The sequence below is a fragment of the Hemitrygon akajei genome, chromosome 2 (assembly GCF_048418815.1).
Source record: "Hemitrygon akajei chromosome 2, sHemAka1.3, whole genome shotgun sequence".
Classification (NCBI taxonomy): Eukaryota; Metazoa; Chordata; class Chondrichthyes; order Myliobatiformes; family Dasyatidae; genus Hemitrygon; species Hemitrygon akajei.
In genome coordinates, this window is record NC_133125.1 from 163232191 (window position 1) to 163247473 (window position 15283).

Genomic DNA, 15283 nt, shown 5'->3' on the forward strand with positions numbered 1-15283 from the left:
CAATCATTCATCGAGATGAAGAGGATAAACGACTATTATCCACCATTGGTAAACCAAAAATTGCAGTAAAAGGATGCGGCTGGAAATTGATATTCAGAACTCTTGAAATAATACTGAAAATATCTTTCCTGTAATTTTGTAAACAAGGGCAAGACGAAAACATATAGGTCAATGAAGCAACATCAGAATGACATCTGTCACAGTTTGGATTAACATAAGAGTAAAATCTAGCAAGTTTATCCTTAGACATATGAGCTCTATGTACAACCTTAAATTGTATTAGGGCATGTTTAGCACAAATAGAGGATGAATTGACTAATAGTAAAATTTTCTCCCATTGTTCAGTGGATATAAGACAATGAAGTTCTTCTTCCCATTCCTTCTTAATTTTTTCTGATACTTCTGGCTGTATTTTCATGATCATATTATAAATAATAGCTACTAAACCCTTTTGACAAGGGTTCAGAGCTAAAATTCTTTCGGTAATGTCCAATGGACATAATTTCGGAAAAGACCGTAACTCATTATACAAAAAATTTCTAACTTGCAAATATCTAAAAAATTGGGTTTTAGGTAAATTATATTTATTAGATAGCTGTTCAAAGGACATAACACTATCATCTAAAAACAAATCACGAAAACATGTTATAGCTTTTGTTTTCCATAAGAGAAAAGCTTGATCCATAAAAGAGGGCCGAAAAGAATAGTTAGATATTATAGGGCATGATAAAATAAACCTATTCAAACCAAAAAATTTACAAAATTGAAATCAAATTCGCAATGTATATTTGACTATAGGATTTGTTATTTGTTTATTCAATTTAGATAAATAAAAAGGAAGCGAAGATCCTAAGATTGAAAACAATGAAAAATCTTGTACAGATTTACATTCCAAATTTATCCATTGTGGGCAGGCAGCTGCAGTCAAATCTTGTGTCCAAAATATTAAATATCGTATATTAACTGCCCAATAGTAAAATCTCAAGTTTGGCAAAGCCAAACCACCCTCCTTCTTAGGCTTCTGTAAATATTTTTTACCTAGTCTAGGATTTTTATTCTACCATAGATAAGAAGATATTTTAGAGTCAATAATATCAAAAAAAGATTTAGGAATAAAAATTGGTAATCCTTGAAATAGATATAAGAATTTGGGTAATACCATCATCTTAATAGCATTAATTCTACCAACCAATGACAAAGATAGCGGAGACCACCTGATAGCAAGTTGCTTAATTTGGTCAATTAAGGGTAAAAAGTTAACTTTAAATAAATCTTTATGTTTTTTAGTAATTTTAATGCCTAAATAAGTAAAATAATCTGTAACCACTTTAAATGGTAAATGTTTATAAATTGGAACTTGCATATTTAATGGAAATAATTCACTCTTATTAAAATTCAATTTATAACCAGACAAGTTACTAAACTGAGCAAGCAAGGATGAAATAGCAGGAATAGATCTTTCAGGGTCGGATATGTATAGTAACAAATCATCAGCATATAATGACAACTTATACGTCCCCTCCCCACGAGTAATACCCAAAATATTAGGTGATTCACGAATGGCTATAGCCAAAGGTTCCAAAGCGATGTCAAATAGTAAAGGACTTAAAGGACAGCCTTGCCTTGTACCACGAAATAACTGAAAAAAGGGAGATCTTTGATTATTGGTAAAAACTGAAGCCAAGGGTTTATAGTATATTAACTTAATCCATGATATAAATTTTGAGCTAAGATTAAAATGCTGCATCGTATTAAATAAATATGGCCATTCAACTCTATCAAATGCTTTTTCAGCATCTGAAGAAATGACACATTCTGGTATTTTGGATGAAGGAGTATAAATAATGCAGTGAGATGCTGAAGATGTTCTATAGGTCAGTTGTTGAGAGCGCCCTCTTCTTTGTGGTGGCGTGTTGGGGAGGAAGCATTAAGAAGAAGGACGCCTCACGTCTTAATAAGCTGATAAGGAAGGCGGGCTCTGTCGTGGGCAAAGTACTGGAGAGTTTAACATCGGTAGCTGAGCGAAGGGCGCTGAGTAGGCTACGGTCAATTATGGAAAACCCTGAACATCCTCTACATAGCACCATCCAGAGACAGAGAAGCAGTTTCAGCGACAGGTTACTGTCGATGCAATGCTCCTCAGACAGGATGAAGAGGTCAATACTCCCCAATGCCATTAGGCTTTACAATTCAACTGCCAGGACTTAAGAACTTTTTTTTTTTTAAAGCTATTATTAATGCTTTTTGAGTTAGTGATTTAGATGCATATCATATTATTACTGAGTTAAGTATTGTATGTAATGAGTTTTTGCTACAACAAGTGTATGGGACATTGGAAAAAATGTTGAATTTCCCCATGGGGATGAATAAAGTATCTATCTATCTATCTATCTATCTATCTAATGTTAAAAGATGAATAGCGATTTTTAATAAATCCAGTCTGATCTTCAGAAATGATTCGAGGTAATATATTTTCTAATCTAGTAGCCAAAATTTTACTAAAAATCTTAAAATCCGTATTCAGCAAGGATATAGGCCGAACAAGATAAAATTCTCTGGCATTATAGGAAAGATACTGGTATGGATAGTGGAATGGCTGACAGGCAGGAGGCAGTAAGTGGGAATAAAGGGGGCCTTTTCTGGTTGGCTGCCAGTGACTAGTGGTGTTCCTCAGGGGTCAGTATTGGGACTGCTGCTTTTCACATTGTTTGTCAATGATTTAGAATGGAATTGATGGCCTTGTGGCAAAGTCTGTGGATGATATGAAGATAGGTGAAGGGGTAGGTAGTGCTGCAGAATCGATGTGATTCCAGCAGGACTTAGACAAATTGGAAGAATGGGTAAAAAGATGGCAGATGAAATGCATTGTTGGGACGTACGAGAATGCAGTTTTGACAATAGCACAGACTATTATCTCAATGGGGAGAAGGTTCAAACATCAGAGGTGCAGAGGGACTTGGGAGTCCTCGTGCAAGAATCCCAGAAGGTTAATTTACAGGTTGAGTCTGTGGTAAAGAAGGCAAATGTAACTTTGACATTTCTTTCAAGGGGAATAGAGTGTAAAAGCAGGGAAACCATGCTGAGCCTTTATAAGACACGAGCCAGGCCGCATTTAGAGTATTGTCAACAGTTTTGGGCTCGATATCTCAGAAACGATGTGTTGTCATTGGAGAGAGACCAGAGGAGGTTCAGGAGGATGATTCCGAGGATGAAGGGGTTAACATGAGTGTTTGGCAGGTTGGGCCTGTACTAACTGGAATTTAGAAGTATGCGGGGGGGGGGGATCTCATTGAAACCTACCGAATGTTGAAAGGACCAGATAGGGTGGATGTGGAGAGGATGTTTCCAATGCAGGGGGGATCCCCAAAGTGAGGGCACATTTTCACAACTGAGTGGTGACCCTTTTGAACAGAGGTAAGGAGCAATTTGTTTGAGCCAGAGCCATAAATCTGTGGAATACTCTGCCATGGACTGTGTTGGAGGCCAAGTTTGTGTGTATATTTAAGGTGGAAGTTGATCATTTCCTGATCAGTTGGGGCATTGAATAGAATATAGTAGAAGGCTGGTTTGTGGGGTTGAGTGGGAATCGGGATCAGCCGTGATGGAATGGTGGAACAGACTCAATGGGCTGAATGGCCTAATTCTGCTCCAATGTCTTGTGGCCTTACTGTCAAAAGGCAGAGAAACACCAGTGTTAAATTCCTGATGGCTGATATGAATGAGGAGTATCTGTATGATAATGACGAGGGGCTCTGCCGAGATTTACAGAGCAGCATCATTGAGGTAATCTGGGAGCTTGAAAACACAGAAGCCAGTGGGTCCAGGTATTAAACTGACAGGAGACTGAAACTCCAGGCTTACACTCGCAGGATAAATGGAGGTTTATTGCAATCCTACAGAGGATGCTACAGATTTTAGTTTTCCCAGAGTAGAGAGCACCACACTGTGAGCACTGAACACAACAGATCTACTCCAGTGACCAGAGCTTAGCACAAATAGCTGAAGCTTGTCACAAGAGGATTTGATTTTTAAGTCAACCTTAATATTTGCCTGCAAGGGTACCAAGGAGCTGGTACGCCACTCTAAACCAGGGAGGTGCTGTTCAAAAAGTCCACACAGCACCCTGATGCAACGTGTGATAAACATTGAAACCGACCTCCGGCACTTTACCAGCAACTCCGGGTTCTCAGAAACATGAAATGCAAATGAAGGCCATGTGACACAAGCATATTCATGCTGTGCTGGAAACCACCAGCAAATGCTCTGTAGGTTTCATCAGTAAAGGCGATGGGGTTGTGGACGAATGTCCACACAAAGTGTGCAAAAGTGAACAGTGCTGTGCTTCTCCAAACTATATGATTGACATCAAACCCATCAATGAACTGCTAACAATTAACTGTCTACACAACAGTGACAGAACTTACTTCTGCATTGACCTAGCATGAAAGTACTACAGTGCTGAACATTGGGCATCTGTGTCACTCGGGCCAGAGCACATTTACAAGGAGAGTCTGACCACCTGTCTCTTGCAGCCAAAATGCTTTCACTACTTGTCAGTTATGGACCCAGATTTCCTGTTGTGGAGGAGTTTCATTTCCAGTGAAATGAAGAGCAGAGGCAGTAAATGGATGTTGCTCCTGCTGGGAGTTAAGGGGCAGAATTGTATCACATGGCAACCAACACACCCAAAATGCTGGTGGAACACAGCAGGCCAGGCAGCATCTATAAGGAGAAGCACGTCGACAAAAACACAAATTTAAAGGATTTCAATGTGAAGATCCATGTGGAAGTACAAGCCACTCACACCTTCCACAAGACCCAAACTCTTCTCCAGATCTCAAAAGAAGCAGTTGTGCATGAACTGGGCTGTCTGAAGAGACATGGTATTCTGTTCCATTTGAGCTGTGATTGGACCGCTCCTATTTCCAGTCATTCCAATGCAGGGTGAAACAGTGATGCTGTAGGACTAAATTGCTACATAGAACTTGTCCTCAATCTAAATAATTTCTGCTTTGGATCCTCCCACTTCCTTCAAACAAAAGGGGTTGCCATGGGTACTCCCATGGGTCCCAGGCATGCCTGCCCGTTTGTCGGCTAAGTGGAAGAGTCTATGTTGCAGTCCGTGTAGGACTGGTGTAGGACATGGTGACTGTCCCGCACTTTCCTACGCTACATCAACAACTGTATTGGTGCTGCTTCCTGTACCCATGCTGAACTCGTCGATTTCATCCACTTTGCCTCCAACTTCCACCCAGCCCTCAAATTCACCTGATCCATTTCTGACACTTCCCCTTCCTTTTCTCGATCTCACTGTCTCTATCTCCGGAGACAGCTCATCCACCAATGTCTATTATAAACCAACGGACTCTCACAGCTACCTGGACTATACCGCCTCCCAGCCTTCTACTTGTAAAAATGCCATTCCCTTCTCTGAACTCCTCCATCTCCACCGTATCTGCTCTCAGGATGAGGCTTTTTATTCTAGAACGAAGGAGATGTCCTACTATTTCAACGAAATGGGATTCCCTTCATCAACCATCAATGCTGCTCTCAACCACATCTCTTCCATTTTATGCATGTCTGCTCTTACCCAATCCTCCCACCACACTACCAGGGATAGGGTTCCTCTTGTCCTCACCTACCACCCCACCAGCTTCCACATCCAGCACATAATTCTCTAAAACTTCCACCATTTCCAACTGGATTCCACTACCAAACACATCTTTCCTCCCCCCAACTTTCTGCTTTCCACAGGGATCACTCTCTATGCGACTCCCTTGTCCATTCGTCCCTCCCCACTGAGCTCCCTCTTGTCAATTATCCTTTCAAGCAGAACAAGTGCTTCACCCATCCTACACCTCCTCCCTCACGACCATTCAGGGCCCCAAACAGTCCTTCCAGGTGAGGTGACACTTCACCTGTGAGTCTGTTGGGGACATATACTGTATTGGGTACTCCAAGAGTGGCCTCTTGTATATCAGTGAGATCCGACGTAGACTGGGAGTCTCTTCGCTGAGCACCTATGCTCCGTCTGCCAGAACAAGCAGGTTCTCCCAGTGGCCACCCATTTTAATTCCACCTTCCATTCCCATTCCATTATGTCCATCCATGGCCTCCTCCACTGTCGTGATGAGGCCACACTTAGGTTGGAGGAGCAACACCTTGGGTAGCCTCCAACCTGATGGCATGAACATCGATCTCTCCAATTTCCAGTAATGCCTCCACTACCCCTCCTTCACCATTTCCCATCCCCTTGTGGCTTTCTCATGTTATCTCCTTGCCCGCCTCCCTCTGGTGCTCTTTCCCTCCTTTTCTTCTTTCTTCCATGGCCTTCCGTCTCTTTCACCAATCAACCTCCCAGCTTTTGCATCATCCCTCCCTCTCCAAGTTCACCAATCACCTGGCATTTCCCTCTCCCCCTCCCCGCTCACCCCACCTTTCAAATCTACTCCTCAGCTTTTTTCTCCAGTTCTGCCAAAGGGTTTCAGCCTGAAATGTTGACTGTACTTTTTTCCATAGATGCTGCCTGGCCTGCTGAGATCCTCCAGCATTTTCTGTGTGTTGCTCGGATTTCCAGCATCTGCAGATTTTCTTTTGTTTGTGCTATTATCACAATACCACCGTCAGCTGATTCAGCCATACTCAGGTCATTCTTGAGTTTCTTTTTGAATTGTTAGATGTTTCCTTATCAACGTGTCAGCCTTCATGTAACCACTTCAGGAGTCAACATGACAAGAGGCCAGATAGAATTGGTCTCCTGCATTAGCTTTTACAGGTGACTGGTACACTACAGTTCAGAGACGTGTTGCTGAGACGTTTTTATATCTGAAAGGATATAAAAAACAACAAACGAGAATTCTCTCTCAGGCTGGGCCATGACCCTCGCTAAGACTTGGGGATGGAGATGACAGGGATAGAGAGAAAGAAAGAGAGGCAGGGAGTGAGGGAAAGCTGTCGAGTATCTTTGGTTCCCTCTGACAGCGTGTTGTGTAGCAAGGTTTAGTGATTGGTTGATAAATATTACTTTATCGCTTGTACTGTTTTATTAACCATTATTTCTTTCTGTATTTTATTCTTTATATAACTCAAAGTGATTTTCTCTCACCTTTAACATGTGTACAGTACCGCCTCTGTTTGCGGATTCCTCTCGCTGTTGATACAGAAAAAACAAACGAATATTAAAATGTTTTCATTTCACAATTGACATTGTCAGCATGAGTCAGCATAATGGGGGCTATGTTTCACAAACCACAGGACGTACCACAGGTGGGGTGCAGTCTGGGGTACCAGGTATATGGACAACACCCATGGTTTCGGAGCAGTGGCAATGTATTGCCCTCCAGAGAAGCAAGAGGGAGAGCAGGAGTAGTTCCGTCCAGGCTATGGAGCCACTCTGTTAAATAACTTAGAGCTTCCCAATCCGGGGGAGAGTAAGGGTACGACCTGAATTCAATTGAATTGACTTTATTCCTTGCATCCTTCACATACGTGAGGAGTAAAAATCTTTACATTATGTCTCCATCTAAATGTGCAATTATAGTAATTTATAATAATCAGTAATAAATAGAACAGTCAGTACACTCAAACCAGTGTGAGTTCATCAGTCTGATGGCCCGATGGAAGAAGCTGTCCCGGAGCCTGTTGGTCCTGGCTTTTATGCTGTGGTACCATTTCCCAAATGGTAGCAGCTGGAATAGATTGTGGGTGGGATAACATGGGTTACTTACAGGTCTTTTTTGCACACCTATCCTTGTAAATGTCCTGAATCACTCTCTGCAGAATCCTGCGATTAAGGGAGGTACAGTTCCCATACCAGTCAGGATGCTCTCAATTGTGTCCCTGTAGAAAGTTCTTAAGATCTGGAGGCCCATACCAAACTTCCTCAACCATCTGAGGTGAGAGAGGTGCTGTTGTGCCTTTTTCACCACACAGCTGGTGTGTACAGACCACATGAGGTCCTCAGTGATGTGGATGCCAAGGAACCTGAAGCTGTTTAGCCTCTCAACCCCAGATCCATTGATGTCAATAGGGGTTTGCCCATCTCTATTCCCCCTGTAATCCACAACCAGCTCCTTTGTTTTTCCTGAAAGGCCATGCTATGGAAAAAGACATATGACATGTTGGGCAGCAGATCAAGATCAGGCAGCATGCCTGAACGATTAGCGCCCTGGTACACTCACCTCAATTATAAGCAAATGCTTTGAGAGGCTGGTTAAAGACTACATCTGCAGCTTGCTGCCACCCACACTGGACCCCCTACAGTTTGCCTACCAACAGAACCTGTCTCTTGATAATGCCATAGCCACAGCACTACGCACCATCTTCACTCACCTGGGGAAGAGGGGTGCATACGTCCTGGACTACAGTTCAGCATTCAACTCCATAATTCCCTCCAGATTTGACAGGAAGCTCAGAGACCTCAGCCTGCACCCCACCTTGTGCAGCTGAATCCTGGACTTCCTATCGAATTGCCGACAGTTGGTAAGGATTGGCTCCCTCACCTCTGCCCCTTTGACCCTCTATGCAGGTGCCCCCAGGATTGTGTCCTGAGCCCCTCCTCTACTCCCTTTACACCCACGTCTGTACTGCCACACACAGATCCAATCTGCTGATCAAATTCGCAGATGACACAGCTTCGATCAGCCTTATTTCTAGTGGTGATGAGACAGCCTACAGAGGAGAGGTTGACACCCTGACACAGTGGTGCCAGGGTAACAACCTCTCCTTCAATGTCCAAAAAACAAAAGAGCTGATTGTGGATTACAGGAGGAATGGAGACAGGCTCGGCCTGATCAACATCAGCGACAGGTTACTATCGATGCAATGCTCCTCAGATAGGATGAAGAGGTCAATATTCCCCAATGCCATTAGGCTTTACAATTCAACCGCCAGGACTTAAGAACGTTTTAAAAGCTATTATTAATGCTTTTTGAGATAGTGATTTAGATGCATATCATATTTTTACTGAGTTAAGTATTGTATGTAATTAGTTTTGCTACAACAAGTGTATGGGACATTGGAAAAAAGGTTGAATTTCCCCATGGGGATGAATAAAGTATCTATCTATCTATCTATCAATAGGTCTGCAGATGAGAAAAAATGATTTACTCTGCAAACTATGCCATGCCTTTTCATTCTGTGGAGAGTTGCACAGAGAGCATCAGGTCTCCTATCCCAGTCCCTCCCTCTCCTCGTACATAGAACAGCAGACAAACACCACACCTGGTTTGCAGGCAGCTTCAGTCACTGGAAAGCCAGTGTACAGGGGTGGAAACCCACTGCATTAAGTTCAGTCACAAATAAATTTACAGCAACAGGTCAAGAGAAGAGCTACATGGAGAAGCCAGCTGCCTATTTTAAATCGGGTCTCGCCCAGATCTGGAAATATGACAGGTCGACTCCTGCCACAATAGCAACTATTGAACTATAGTTGGACATAATTCAGGTCCTTCACTGGCAATTCTTTGCATGAGTGCAGATCAAGTCCATACCCTGAAGGGTTTGCAGAAATAACTACCGATAGTTGTTGTGGGAACCCACAAGTAATACAACCAGATAATGGGCTTCATTTCTCAAGTCATGCCACAAACAACTGGCTACAAAGGTAATTATTGTCAAAGTAAATTTTATTATTAAAATACGTATCAGGAAGAGCCCTGTTGGCAGCTGATGGAGTAACATCGTTTGAGATTGCTCGTACCCTATTTACCTCATTGTCTCCTACCAGTTTCTTGTTGAAACCTTATTATAATACTTTAATACTGCTCTACTATGGCTGGGGAAATAAACAAAAGCTTCTACAAAGAAAGGGAAACAGAAGATGAATCCGCAGTCACTTTTGATTCAATCAGTGACTTCCTTAAATGGCAAAAATTGGAATTTTCTGAGGAGTTTCAATGACTTAATGGCAAATTGGATACAATCCAACAAACTTTAACTGAACATGAGAACTGAATTCAGGAAAATACTGCAAAGCTGTTGCCACTTGAAGAGGATGTTGAAGATAGAATTAAACTCTGTAAAGAGTTATCTTTATCCAATGAAAAATTAATGAAAAGGATTATCAATCTAGAAAATAGAAAAAGGAGAAATAACTTGCGAATTCTGTGTCTTGAAGAATCAATTGAATGTGTTGACCCTAAGAAGTTCTTTGCAAACTTTCTGAAGCAGCTATTCCCTGTTTTATTCACTTCTGAGCCTAAGCTTGATCGAGCATATTGCTTGCGGACTTCGAAGCCACTATCATCGGCAGCAAGATCTAGGTCGGTCATTCTAAGTTTTTGTGAATTTCATATTAAGGACCTTTTAATTCGCCATACTCGTCGATAAGGATTGATCCGTTTTCATGGTTACAAGGTCAGATTTGTGGAGGACCATTCGCCTGAAGTTATGGATGATCGTATGAAATATAAAGAAGTAATGTCGGAACTTTACAACAGAGGATTTAAACCATCTCTTCATTTTCCCGCCCCTCTGCGTATTGTTTTGAAGAACAGATTGCAAAAATGAATAAAGTCGGTTGAAGACGCAAAAGGATCTCTGAAGGCTGAGGTCTAACACTGTTATATTTCTTATTTGATCAATTTTTTCTTCTGTTAATATGAATTTGAAATAAGGTTTCAATAAACTTACGTTTTGGCTGTTCATATATTGTTTTTTGTTATATTTTTAATACTTTTTATTATATCCCTTTTTGAGGCTTTATTTTAATATATCTTTCTTTGAATTTGTTTAAATTGATCCTTTTATATTTTTGAATACTGAGTTATTTTTCTTTTTATGTTATGTCTTGATAGGGACATAATTGACCTTGAAGGACCAGAGTTACTGTCAACAGGATTTTTTGAGGAGGGAACTTTTTAGTTGTAAGCTCGCTGACTTCTGGCTTCTGGCTTTGGGTGGGGAAGGGGATAGGGCCTATTTCTCTCTGGGAGCGGTGTTGCGTTGATTAAATGATTGCTATTTCTGACCACTTTCCTGTACTTTTATCTTTAAATCTTCCTGGTCCTATCCCTATGAGTAGATTTTGGCAATTTAATTTAACTCTGTTATCCGATGAGGACTTTTAAAAATTCATGGAGAATCAAATTATTCTTTTGTTTTGAAGAAAATATGTTGGAAGAGATGTCTAGTCTTATTATTTGGGATACGTTTAAAGCATATATCCGGGGTCAAATTATTTCTTATACTGCAAATATTATTAAAAATTTAACAAAGAGAGAAATGAACTAGCTAATCAGTTAAAACAACTGAACCATAAATATGCTTCAGTACCCGATCCTGAAACATATGAGAGACGTATTGAAACCAAAACTAAATATATCCAATTGAAAGTCAGCTTTTAAAAGATAGAAGTCAATTTTATATTCACGGAGATAAAACTGGTAAGCTGCTGGCTAATCAATTGAAGCCATTTATAGCCAAGGGGCAAATTAAAGAAATACGTAAAATTAATGGGGACTTGACAACTGACCACTTTGAAATTAATGACACTTTCAGGGAATTTTATTCCAAATTGTACAGTTCTGACTCTGTTAATGATAATATTGCAATGAATATTTTTTAGATCAATTAAATATTCCTAATCTTTTGATAGATGACCAGAGGCAATTGGATCAACATATTTCCCAGGAGGAAATTGCTCAGGCTATTCGAGAATTGTATTCTGGGAAATCCCGAGGACCTGAAGAGAGTTTGGAAAGGCTTTTTCCTCCTTGCTTATATCACATTTATGTTCTTCCCTTACAGATTTCTTTAAGGTAGGAAGGTTACCACAGTCTTTTCACGAAGCTTCCATTTGGCTTATTCTTTAAAAGAATAAGAATCCTACTGAATGTTCTTCGTATAGATCTATCTCTTTACTCAATTTTGACACTAAAATTTTATCTAAAGTTTTGGCTCACAGACTTGAAAATATTATATCTTGTATAGTTTCAGATGATCAGACAGGAATGATTAAAAATGGATATTCCCATTTTAATATATGGCGTTTGTTAAATATTATGCATTTTCCATCTAAGGAAATATCGGAATGTGTGATATGTTTGGATGCGGAGAAGGCCTTTGACAGAGTTCAATGGAATTATCTTTTTACATCCTGAGAAAAATTTAATTTTGGACCTAATTTTATTCATTGGATTAAATTACTTTATTTATTTCCCTCCACTCGGGTTCTTACCAATCTTCAGAATTCTAAACCCTTTAAACTCCAACGTGGGACTAGACAAGGTTGTCCTTTGAGCCCTCTGCTTTTTGAATTGGTATTAGAACCCTTAGCAATTGCTTTTCGAGTATCTAAAGCAGGGGTGTCAAACTCATTTTAGGTCATGGGCTGGATTGAGCAAAATGCAGCTTCATGCGGGCCAGATCAGTCGGACGCGTGCGAACGCAGCTTTCGTTGCCTCCGTTTTTTCAGCCTGCTCTCATGTGTCTCAGTCTCTGCTATAACTACAAAGTGTTTCACTTTACAAATTCCGTTTCTTATGAAGAAGACTGCTGAGCAAGACTGCTGAATAAACACTAAAAACCCTGAAAACCTGGTACCTGAATAAACTCAGCATTAGCCATATCATACGCCATAGGTGCTTCGATTACTGGGGCCAGCTTTAATAGTAATTAGATATTATCTCGCGGGCCAAAGATAATTCCACCGCGGGCCGGATTTGGCCCGCGGGCCTTGAGTTTGACATATATGATCTAAAGAGATCACTGGTATGTTAAGGAGAAGTACTATTCATAAAGTGTCACTTTATGCTGATGACTTATTGCTTCTTATATCTAATGTTACAACCTCTTTACCATTTGTGTTCCATTTACTGACTAATTTTAGTCAGTTCTCAGGATATAAATTAAATTTACATAAGAGTGAACTGTTTCCCTTAAACAATTTAATACCAACTGTCATTAACCTTCCTTTTAAAATTTTAAGAAAACAATTTATATATTTAGGAGTAACAATTACAAAGAATTATAAAGATTTATTTAAGGAAAATTTTTTAACTTTAATGAATTATGATAAAAATACACTTTCTAATTGGTTGCCTCTCTCTTTATCACTGATTGGCCAAATTAATTCTATTAAAATTAATATCTTACTTAAATTTATATGCCTTTTTCAAGCTGTGCCTGTTTTTATTCCTAAATCTTTTTTTCACTCTTTGGATTCAATTCTTCCTTCCTACATATGGAAGAATAAAAAACCTCGAATAAATAAAACTCACCTTCAAAAAACCAAGCAGAATGGAAGCTTTGCCTTACCCTACTTTAGGTTATGTTATTGGGCAGTTAATATACGAAATAGTACGTTCTGGATATATTACATTAACCATGAGAATTGTCCAATATGGGTCTCTTTGGAAGTCAACACTGTTATGAAATTTTCCTTGCTTCCTTTATCTTTAAATAAAGTAACTGACAATGTGGTGGTCAAACATACTTTGTGGATTTGGTTACAGTTTAGAAAACATTTTGGTTTATTGAGATTGTCCCACTCGAGTCCCATCTTTTCTAATTGTTTTTTTAAGCCATCTATAATTGATTTATCTTTTAAAGAATGGGATAGATTGGGTATTAAACGATTTCAGGATTTGTTTGATGGAGGGAATCAGTTTTCTTTTGTGCAACTTTCAATGAAATTTAACCTTTCCAATACCCACTTTTTTGTTACATACAGATTAGAGATTTTTTTAAGATTTCAATTACATACATTTCCTACAAGTCCAGATAAGAATATAATAGATACAATTTTTAATCTGAAACCCTTTGACAACAGCTCAATATCCTACATTTACAGTCTGCTGTTGGGACTGAAAAAGGCTTCTTTAGATAAAATTAAAGGAGACTGGGAAAAGGATTTACAGATTTTCATATCTGAAGAGAGCTGGAAGATTATTTTAAAATTGATTAATTCTTCATCATTATGTGCTCGTCATTCTTTATTACAATTCAAAGTGGTACATAGAGTTCATAAGTCTAAAGACAAGCTCTCTCGTTTCTACACAGATATTTCCCCTTACTGTGATAGATGCACTAATGGAGTGGCCATAATAATTCATATGTTTTGGACATGTCCGAGCCTTGAAAACTTTTGGAAAGATGTATTTCAAACCTTTTCTGTACTTTTCAATGTTAGTTTTAAGCCCAAACCCTTGACTGCCATGTTTGGTATTGTTGAGGATAGTGCTACAATACTGAAGCATCTAATTTGCGGGTATCAGCCTTTATATCACTTATGGCCAGGAGGTCGATCTTGCTCAAGTGGAAGGAGGCCGTCCCGCCCACTAATGGTCAATGACTATCTGATCTTATGTTGTGCCTAGATCTAGAGAAGATTCATTGTTCGATTTCTGATTCTAGACATGATTTTCTAAAGTTATGGGGACCCTTTCTGAGTTATTTTCATAATCTTTGAACTGTTATTAAAGTATGGATCTGAGCCATTATTATTATTTTAATATTACATGGTGAGGTTTTTTTTCTTCTCTTTTTTTTAACCAACCAGCTCATTTTGGTAGTGGGGGTAGACTTTTTTTAAAATAAAATAAAATAATTTTATTTTAGTTCATTTCACAATTCAATTTTTTTTACCTGACTGATTTGGAATATGGGATACTGTGATCATATTACTGTCATCTAAATGTAATGAAATTCATATTACTTACTTGTATCCTTATGACTTTCGTATTTCTATTCAGCATTCAGCAAATTATATATTAATAAAAATATTGAAAGAGAAAAATACGTGTATGTCATCATATACTGTACAATAGATGACCTCAACAGACTCACCCGTGGAGCATTGCCTCACCTGGAAGGACTGTTTGGGGCCCTGAGTGGTAGTGAGGGAGGCGTGTAGGGGCAGGTGTAGCACTTGTTCTGCATGCAAGGATAAGTACCCGGAGGGAGATCAGTGGGGAGGGACAAATGGACAAGGGAGGTGCATGGGGTGCAATCCCTGCGGAAAGCAGACAGTGGGGGGGGGGGGGAGATGAGCTTGGTGGTGGGATCCCACTGGAGATGTCAGAAGTTTCAGAGAATGATGTGTTTGCCACAGACGCTGGTGGGGTGTGTGTGAAGACAAAGGAACCCTACCCCTGGTGGGATGGTGCTTGCAAATATCTGTAGGGTCTTTATTAGACTGATAGAGTGAGAGGTTGTTGCATTGCTGAATTACTCTCACTGCGATCTGAAGAATGGAATTTCCCGTTCAGCAATATAATTTTAGATCAACAATGATCTACAGATCTCACAATCTCACAGACTTAGCTCTCAAACAAGCAGGTAC